This window comes from Globicephala melas, chromosome 1, assembly GCF_963455315.2.
Source record: "Globicephala melas chromosome 1, mGloMel1.2, whole genome shotgun sequence".
Classification (NCBI taxonomy): Eukaryota; Metazoa; Chordata; class Mammalia; order Artiodactyla; family Delphinidae; genus Globicephala; species Globicephala melas.
Window position 1 is genome coordinate 132203451 of NC_083314.1, and position 10702 is coordinate 132214152.

Sequence of the window (10702 nt, forward strand, 5' to 3'; positions counted from 1 at the left end):
AGCAAATGGTGTGTGTTCCAGAGTAAAGCTGACTCCATCTCCCTAGAAAAGAATGAAATGTGATTGGCGTGTAACAGGAGCAAGAAATAAATTTTTAATTTTGTAAGTCACCAAGATTTTTTAGGGTTTTTTTGTTTGTTTGTTACTTTGTTTTCCAGTGACACTCCCACCCTCATTATCAAGGTTTGCAGAGCCAGGACAGAGGAGATTGCAATGGGGATATCGACAGCCCCTTCTCTCCTGACCATTAGACCCACAGGATTACTCTAGCTAGGGGCAGAGGTCTGAATCCCTGCCTTTTGGGAAACCTGGCCCCTCCCCCACCTCCCTCACTCAAGTGTCCCTAAGGTCTCAGGCCAAGCCAGATCCCAGGGCTGAGCCAGCGGATGTGACAATACCCAGTCCTCAGACAGCTCTCTTGGGGCCCCAGGAGCACTGCCCGTGTGGATGGGCCCTCCTGAGCATCCTTCCTGATTTGAAGTATAGGTCCCTGGAGACCACAGGGGTGGGACTGGTCCCCAGGATTATGGAGAACATGACATCACCAAAGAGGCTGGCCCCCCCTTCCCAGCAGGTTGGATGACACATTGGGAAGATATGAGCCTGGGACCTCCTAGGAGCGACAGGGGAGCCACGTGGCACAGTGAGACTCCCAGGGCCAGTGGGCAACCAGGGACTGGGGGTTCCAGGGTCGCGTCTTCTTGGCATGATCTGCTGCGTCCAAGGCAGCCATGTTGCAGGCAGCTGTGATCAGGTGGTGATCCAGAGGCACATTCGGAAAAGACCCACAAAGCCAGCTAAAGGTCCCTGAGAGATCACAGGGGTGGGACTGGTCCCCAGGATTACATGACGGAGGAGAAGGCAGTAGAAGGGCTCATTTCCAGCACCCAGGATAAATAGAGCAGGTCTGGAGGTATAGTAGATGCAAAGCACTGGATTTCCAGACAGGTTAATCATCTTGTGACTTTCACTGCCTCGGACCACAGAACTGTGGAGGTGCAGCCAGTGGCTGGCCACATCCAAGCTCACGTTGAGCTGGAAGAGAAGGGTGGCGTGAGGGTACAGTAGGGCCAGGTTGACCAGCAGACACATTGTGGAGCAGCAGTCTGCCCGCATGTCCAGCATGGCCCCAAACCCGGTCCCTTGATTAAGGACTCGAGCAGCGTGTCCATCAAAAGCGTCCAGAAATCCACTGAGCAGGTAGAAGGAGGAGGCCGTGAGGGGGCAGCAGAGCATGAAGTAGAAAGAAATGATGGTGAAGACAATCTGTGCATAACCGATGAGGTTAGGCGCAGACAGGAAGATATTTTCGCCTGGCACCGGAGGTCCCCTGGCCGCCCTGGGCCTTATCTGGAGGTGTCGGCTGTGTCCCACCCCGGGCACAAGGCTCACCCTCCAGCCCGGTGCATTGGCCGTGCCCACTGCACGCAGGTCCCCGCTGCCCCAGTCGGGTCCCAGATGTTAAAGCTCGCTGCCAGCCGGAGCATGGGCCAACCCAGCTGTGCGTGGAGCAGAGGTCATTTACTATCACAGCATAAACTAGCCTATCTTGACTGTTACATCCTCAGCTTTGGATGCTGAATGTTGTATAGAAGTCTTATTGATTAGATACTTATATAATGTGATTCAGAATCCCTTTACCTCCCTGGATCTTTGTGGATAAATATATTCTTTCTAAGATGAGATACACAGCAACATACAAGACATTCCCTGTGTAGTCTGATGAATGCTCCCTTGTTCTGGACACTATATTTCTTCTATAGCAGGATAACATCTTCCCCTATTTCACCCCATGATCCTTCTTCCTTTTCATGCAACAGCTGAGGAATGTTATGCCCATCATCTTAAGAGAGGTAATGCAGCAGAAAGAGAGAAGCCAAGAGTCTTTTCTTGGCTTTGAGTTTGGGGCTAGGGCCCCAGAAGAAGTGGAAAAAAATGCTTGTGCTTAGTAAATACAATTGATTTGGAAGTCTGCAAATGGTAGGAAGCTTTCTGCTTCCCATATCCTGAAATTGGAAAAATCCCCTGGGTTAGGAAGATGAGAGAGTCAGAGGAGAATTTAAGTGAAAATGATTTCCTGGAAAGAAGGGGTTACCTGACTACCTGTTTACTTCCCAGGACTGAGCCCAGCAGGATGAAAGAGACAACAGAGACTGGGACGATCCAAAGGCAGGGAAGATGTGTATCCACTTCCCCAGGTAGGACCTAGAGAAATGGCAAAACCCCAGAGTGAAGTGCATCACAGAATGAATCTTGCCCACAAGCAGGTCTTGTTTGGCAAGCACAGGGTTTTTAAACAGTGTGATTTTGAATGACGTTGAGTGGAGCATGCCCTTCCTAGGCTCACCAGTCCTCACTCCCTATTATCTTGTTCCTGGTCTACTATACTGACTTTCCCCTACAGGCACTGAGTTTATTTATGTTTTGTTTTTTTTAATTTTTAAAATTTATTACTTATTTATTTTTTGGCTGAGTTGGGTCTTCGTTGCTGTGCGTGGGCTTTCTCTAGTTGCAGCGAGCGGGGGCTACTCTTTGTGGCGGTGCACGGGCTTCTCATTGCGGTGGCTTCTCTTATGTTGCAGAGCACAGGCTCTAGGCACGCGGGCTGCAGTAGCTGTGGCTCGTGGTAGAGTGCAGGCTCATGTGGCACACGGGCTTAGTTGCTCCGCGGCATGTGGGATCTTCCCGGACCAGGGCTCGAACCCTTGTCCTCTGCATTGGCGGGCTGATTCTTGACCACTGCGCCACCAGGGAAGTCCCCAGGCATTGAGTTTAAAATCCCTGACTAGACAGACAGACGTGAAAATACTCCACACAGTTCCCAACATGCCTCAGCAGAGTATTTCTGTTTACTCAAAAGAGAGTGGTGCGAGAGGAAGAGAAAGAGGACGGGTCAGCTGTGGTTGAAAACCAGATGTAAACACGAGAATTCCCAGGCAGTCCAGTGGTTAGGACACTGCACTCTCAGTGCTGAGGGCCCAGGGGTTCAATCCCTGGTCTGGGAACTAAGATCCCACCAAAAAAAAAAAAAACAAAAAAACCAAGAACAGGTGTGGATGGGTGACAACTAGACCAGGATGCTTCCTCGGAGTTATGGCGCTTCCAAAGTCCCACTCTCCACCAAAACTGCGGCAAAGCATAGCAACACTGAATTGACTGAGATGAAGCTTTTACAACCTAGGTATAAGCTAGGGTTGGGTTAGACATTGTGTTTGACTCCCTAGTAGCCATTCCCTCTCTCTCTAATTGAGGACCAGCAATGAAACTTGAGAAGCTGATTCTGACTCAAGTGATATACCTGATTGGTACAAGGGCATTTCAGTTGCTCCCTGCCATTAATTAATTCAAGAATGACAAGTGACCCAATTCTGAGCAATTATGAGTTAAAGCAATTTATGGAAGTTTCTGGGAAAGTTTAGAGTCAGCAATGGGAGCCAATCTATCTTACTTTGAAATAAGACATCTTTGTAGCCCAACTGCTGTTGAGAGCCACCCTGCAGTGATGAGGGGGACCAGAATGAGTCTGAAGCCAACAGCATGAATGACAGAGCAGAAAGATGAAAAGAATTTGGTCCTTGATGATGTAATTCAACCAACATACCAACCCTGAATTCTTCCCTACTTTTGGATGTCCTCTTACATTAGCCAATAAATTCTTTCTTGTTTAAGTCAATTTGAGTTATATTTTCTATTGCCCACAGTTAAAGCATCCTGACATAGATTCATAATAAATATTAATTTTAGTCATAGAAAAATTTAAAAGTACAATTTTCACATCATAGTTGTAGCACTAAGATTCGTTTTGCTAAAATTTCACATTATCTAAAATTGAGTTGGGACTTCCCTGGTGGCGTAGTGGTTAAGAATCCGCCTGCCAATGCAGGGGACACAGGTTCGAGCCCTGGCCCAGGAAGCTCCCAGATGCCACAGAGCAACTAAGCCCATGAGCCACAACTACTGAGCCTGCACTCTAGAGCCTGCAAGCCACAACTACTGAACCCACCTGCCACAACTACTGAAGCTCTCACACCTAGAGCCCATGTTCCACAACAAGAGAAGCCACTGCAATGAGAAGCCCACACACTGCAACGAAGAGCAGCCCCCACTTGCCACAACTAGAGAAAGCCCACATGAAGCAACGAAGACCCAAAGCAGCCAAAAACATAAATTAAATTTATAAATAATAAATAAATAAATAAATAAATTTGAAGTTGCTCTTTTCACAAACCCAGTAAATATTAACTTATGTAAAGCGTTGAAGATATACATATTTTTTAATTGTTCATGGATAATCACTGGAAACTAGACAATTTCCACTCTCTACTTCTGCCTCATTCATTCATTTAACAGCATTTATTGAGTGCCAACTGCATGCCAGGCACTTAATACAATAATGGTCAAAAGAGTCCCATTTTCATTGACTTACAGATTATTGGATACAAGGAATTCAGGTTCAGAAGTGGTTTAAATATCTCTGCCAGGAAACCTCTAAATGAAAGAAAGAGATATGGGTTAAATTCTTAGATGAAGGAAAATTCAACAAGGAAGTCAGCTCCAAACACTAGCTAAAATAGACTCCAGGTTGAATTGGTGGTGGAATCAAAAATCTCAGGCTACGACTTCCCTGGTGGTCCAGTGGTGAAGACTCCGAGCTTCCACTGCAGGAGGTGTGGGTTCCATCCCTGGTTGGGAAAGTTCCCCATGCCACAGGGTGCGGTCAAGGGAAAAACAAAATCTCAGGGGAGTTTTTTTGGGTTTTTTTAAATAAATTTATTTATTTTATTTATTTTTATTTTTGTCTGTGTTGGGTCTTCGTTGCTGCGCATGGGCTTTCTCTAGTTGTGGCAAGCAGGGGTTACTCTTTGTTGCAGTGCGCGGGCTTCTCATTGCGGTGGCTTCTCTTGTTGTGGAGCACAGGCTCTAGACTCGCGGGCTCAGTAGTTGTGGCACGTGGGCTCAGTAGTTGTGGCTCGTGGGCTCTAGAGCGCAGGCTTGGTAGTTGTGGCACACGGGCTTAGCTGCTCTGCAGCATGTGGGATCTTCCCAGACAGGGTTTGAACCCATGTCCCCTGCATTGGCAGGCAGATTCCTAGCCACCGCACCACCAGGGAAGCCCCTCAGGGGAGTTTTAAATGGCAGAATCCTAAAAATGCCTTGTCTTAAAGTAGACCATATCTCAGGTTATATTCAAGGCTTTTCTCCAATTGGATCCAGAATACATCCTTTTCCTTTCTTCCTCAACATAGATATGTATAAATAAGCCACTATTCGTTTTATTCATTCAACAAACATTATTGAGTTCCTACTTTATTCCAGCTTCTAGGCTAGGTGTTGGGGATACAGAGTTGAATAGGGGCCCTACCTTTCATAAAAGTTAAGACCGATGGAGGAGTCAGACATATAACAACAACAAAAACAAAACAAAGCAAAACCAAAAAATTAGAAAAGAATGGGGTCCAGTATCAAAGGGACCTTAGTTAGAAACCAGGATCCACAATTTAAAAGATAGGTGCTATGGGTCCATTGTTTATCCTTAATTCCTTTATATCCAAAAGGGGAATAATAATAATAATAATAGCTATACAATAAGTTTTTTTGATGATTAAATGCTTTCTGAAAAAATCATATATCAAGCACATACTAAGCACTCAATAAATATTAGCTATTACTACTACTCATTAAACGCTATGATTCAAGCACTGTTCTAGATGTTTGTGATATATCAGTGAATAAAACAGACAAAAATCTCTGTCCTTGTGTAGCTTACATTACTATTTTCATGCAATATAATACATATAATGAAATACATATAATGAAAGCTCACTGTTGTATCCTTAGAATCTGATTTTCTTAACTTGGGATTCTCCCAGATCCTGAGTAAAGGAATTGGGCATAAGTCTTTTTTTGAGAGGTGATCCTGGAAAGCATGGTAAGGGAGAGAAGCAAAAAAGGGAAAGAGAAAAAAGCCCGATACATGAATCAGTGAATCACCTCGAAGGCAACTGGAGCTCATCCTCACAGGGACTTTTTGAATGACTGTGTAGAACACAGCTCAGAACTGTCCTGGGATATTAGTCCACCAGCTTGTTTTCATTGGTAGAAGGTTGCTCCTGAGGCGTTCCTCAAGCAGAAAAACACAGGAAGCCATCTGCATGATAGAAATTGTCTGCCGGTGATCTCATGGGAGGGTTAAGGGGATATGGGTGAGGGACAACAGCTCTGCTATACTAATAAAATTAATATTTTATTATAAATGCCTCTCTTACTAAGATAAATTATACTTTAAAAAATTACCTCATATAAATGTTACTGCTACGCTGAGATAATGTTCAGCATTAATTCCACTCTATTTTCCGTTTTATAGACATAAGTGTTAAGAAAACTTTTCCACACAAATCAGAGGATGGGAATAGAGTTTTGTTGCAGCAAATATCATTTTCAGTTCTTTGAACTCCTTCCAAGTTATATTCCAAAAACTGCAGAATGATCTATCATTAAAATGCGTTTTATCTATTAGCTGAAACTCGATTCTTCCCTCAATTCTGTTGCAAGCAAAGAATTAGAAGATACCTGACTTGCAAAAGCATTTGTTATCCAGTCGGGAAAGCCAATGACTTTCTGGATTTCTGGGAAGTTTATCAAAAGGGCTTTCTCAAGAATTATCAAACAATTATTAAATCAGACTTGTTACTTTTCCACCTAGAGGCATTTTGATTGACCTGGTATGTTCAGAAAGGTGTAGAAAATGAAAATACCATTAATTTCAAAATACTTTAGGTAACAAAAATTTTGACAAGGAATTTTTCTCGCTTAAACAGTGTGATTTAAATATATTTTATTCAAAAATCTTGGTGCTGTATTTTTAGCTCATGGAAATATCTGCCTAACATCTAACTGGAAAAGTCAGCCCTCACTGTCAAACCAACCAGCCAAATCAGATTGTTTTTCTGTCAGAAAAGATCTGACTACATTTTTCTATCCAAATAAATATATTAAGACACATCCTCATGACAACCATCTCACTTCTGAATTCAAAGAGAGAGGATCTTGCTGAGAAATTTGTTCCTGAATGAAATAAAGTATATAAAGTGCCATTCAGTTTTTGAAATTTTTTTTTTTTTTTTTTTTTTTTTTTTGTGGTACGTGTGCCTCTCACTGTTGTGGCCTCTCCCGTTGCGGAGCACAGGCTCCGGAAGCGCAGGCTCAGCGGCCATGGCTCACGAGCCCAGCCGCTCCGCGTCATGTGAGATCCTCCCGGACCAGGGCACGAACCCATGCCCCCTGCATTGGCAGGCGGACTCTCAACCACTGCGCAACCAGAGAAGCCCAGTTTTTGAATTTTTGATCAATACTCCCCACCTCTCCCCCACCCCCATTTGTTTGTTTGTTGTCACAAGACTGTAAGAAGTGATAGATTCTTTTTTGGCCATGCCGCAAGGCATGCAGGATCTTAGTTCCCCTGACCAGGGGTCGAAACCATGCCCCCTGCAGTGGAAGTGCGGAGTCCTAACCACTGGACCGCCAGGGAATTTCCAGAAGTGATAGATTCTTTGACAATAGTCAGGGGATGGAAAGGTTGAGGTTGTTAAATTAAAAAATGCCATCATGTCCCTACTCTACAGTGTAACTGGATTCAAAACATCTAACAGGGGCCAAAATAGTCCATCCCAGAGGCCACATTTCCTTCTTCACAGGATGTGGCATAAGTCAAGAAAAAACACAAGCCCGACTTTGGGTGCAGGCAACCTGGATTAGAAGACGCTTAGTCTACCCTAGTATTTTAAATAGTCTCTTTGGAGGCCTGGAGGATTTTACACCCAGTGCAAGTTACCATAATAAGATGGGGACAACTATGTCTTTTTATTTTATCAAATGGGGTAAAGATGATTATGCATGGGGAGTTGGGAATAGAAAAACTGCATAACACCTCAATACTCATCATTTCCTCAGATAAATCCTTTCTAGCAGAATTACTTATGGAAACCAAGATCCAGAAACTAATTCCCTTAACACTATCTGTATTGTCAGATTTCTTGGAAAGTCCTTGTGTCTGCCTTTGAAAACTATTAGATTTATACCATTTACATCATTTGATCCTCATAGCAGCTCTGTGAGTTTGGTACTTAAGAAAGCTATTAATATGACTCTCACTTAACAGATGAGGAAACTAAGGTGCAGAAACATCACACCAATTACCTAAAGTCACTTGAAGCCAGCTGAATCAACACCCTGGGTTCATTTAGCAGAGACCCCTGCTTCTGCTCCAACCAAGTGGACCAACACACCACCACAGCACCACTGTTTCCTACCAGGGAGGCCTCTACTGCTCCTCTCTGCCCCCTCATAAGATACTGGACTAAATGACACTCAGGTTTCTGTCAGTTTCTCATTGAGACTCAATTATCATGTTTTAGCTCTGATTCAAGCTAATTTTTCTCCAACATTTTATTAAGAAAAAGTTTGAAAACATCTAAATTGAAAACTTTTATACACCCACCTGTATACCTAGATTCTACCATTAATATTTTACCGTATCAGCCAGACTTTTTTTTTTTTTTTCTTGCGGTACGCGGGCCTCTCACTGCTGTGGCCTCTCCCGTTGCAGGAGCGCAGGCTCAGCGGCCACGGCTCACGGGCCCAGCCGCTCTGCGGCATGTGGGATCTTCCCGGACCGGGGCACGAACCCGTGTCCCCTGAATCGGCAGGCGGACTCTCAACCACTGCGCCACCGGGGAAGCCCTGGACTTATTTTTTAAACAAATCTTTGGCAGCTTACATTTCCCCCTTGTATAAAACAGGAAAATACCATTGTACCTTCACCCAAAACGTTTTCAAGGAGTAAGGCTTCTGACCCACAGAAAACTAGGAAGATAAATTTTCTCAGCTCCACTGGTTCAGGTCATTCATTCAGTTCAGTACTAAACTTGAAAGTACATTAGAAACACCTGGGGAGTTTTTAAAACATACCAGTGCCCCAGCCCTCTCCCTGATCAGTCAAGTCAGAATCACTGGAAGTAGGTACCTGTTTTAGCATTCAATTAGCCAACAGGTAATTAATGAGTACCAACCATGTGTCAGACACCATCTGAGGCACCAGAGTGAACAAGGAAAGTCCCTGCCATCATGGCACTGCATCCTCTTGCCTGCCCACCAAATTCCTTTCTGCAACATTGTGTCTCAGCCCCTTCCATCTAACTCTCCTTCCCTCTCTTCAGATCTTTGCTCAGATCCCGGAATATTCTACTTCCTCTTCTCTAACTAGGACACACCTACTTATGCCTCAAGGTCCAGTTTGCATGCCGCCTCCTCTGGAGTTTCACTCGGCCCTAGAGCTCGCTCCTTCTCAGGAGTCCTACAGCTGGCTTTTCATATCATCATTATGGTAGGATACAGCTCATTGTGCAAGGGTTTCTGGTTTCACCCGTGGGACTCTGCGTGCTGTGAAGAGGCAGAGACTACTGTATTTGACCTGATATGCTCATCATGTAGGAAAGCGCCTGTAACACGGCACCATTTCAAAATTTAAAACAAGCAAACAAACAGAAGGCCAGTGTCGATACTGTATCGAACCTAAGGCAATCACCACCTCCATGTATGGCACGTTTCCTGAGACTTCTTCTGAGTTCCTTCCTTACGACTTGTTTGATGCTCTCTTTTATCCAAAGGGACAGAAGCTAGACTTTGCAGTGGACAGACCGGATAATGAAGAACTCTGGAAGCTTACAAATTGTGTTCTTGGATTTTTCTACATCCCCCATTGAAAAATCTTTCAAACTCCTGCCCCCACCAATGGAATTTGTAAAGGGGAATGTCCGGGAGAAGACAGGCCATGAAAGAGTCCACTCGGTTAGACAGAAATAGTCGAGCACGCAGGCTTTGAAGTCTGATGGAACAGAGGACTTCACCCTACTATTTGACTTAGGCAGTTTACTTAACCTCTCTGAACCTCAGTTTCTTTACCTGTAAGATGCAGACCAATATTCCCTCCCCCATTCTGTCCACATCAGCCTCAAGCTTCATGGAGAATCACATTAATAGGTAAATTTTACTGAGTGTTTACTGTGTGACAGGCATGTTGCCAGCTCCTTTACAATGCAAAACAGCGACCCTCTGAGGTACTGTTATGATCCATGTTTTGCAGGTCATGAAACTGAGGCAAATTAAATAAGTTGTCAATGATTATACAGCGAGTAAAGAGTGGATTCAAATCCAGACAATCTGGCTCCAAAAGCCCACTCTTATCCATGTTCTAGGGACCTTGTTTACCTTATTCAGCCCCTATCTGCAGGTCCTAGAATAGTGACAGACACGTGGGTGCTAAAAATAACTGTTGAATGAATCAATCAATACCTTCTTGAAGCATTGTTGTAAGGAGGAAGGAAGTTCTATTTATTTATTATCTACCCTGTTCCACGCTCTTTTATGTGTCTTATTTCACTTAATCCTCCTACAAGGATTGCATACACAGAGGAGGAAACTGAACAGAGGTAAAGTAACTCGCCCAAGGACACACAACTGACAAACAGCCTCTATGCCTCCTCACAGCAAAGCCTCTGTGCTCTTATCTCTATACCTGTGGTCTTTAAGTATTTTTATTCACCTTGTATGTTTTCATGTTGACATCTAGAAGGTTTTATCGTTAGTTGAAGTAATTCCAAAGGCTGTAATTTCCTATTTTTAAAATGTCTGGTACTACTACCAC

At 44.0% G+C, this 10702-nt stretch overlaps 1 pseudogene; it reads right to left on the reverse strand.

The window, feature by feature from the left end:
* Positions 1–750: 750 nt before the first annotated feature.
* On the reverse strand, positions 751–1236 carry LOC115858367 (CDP-diacylglycerol--inositol 3-phosphatidyltransferase pseudogene; annotated as a pseudogene).
* Positions 1237–10702: the final 9466 nt, after the last annotated feature.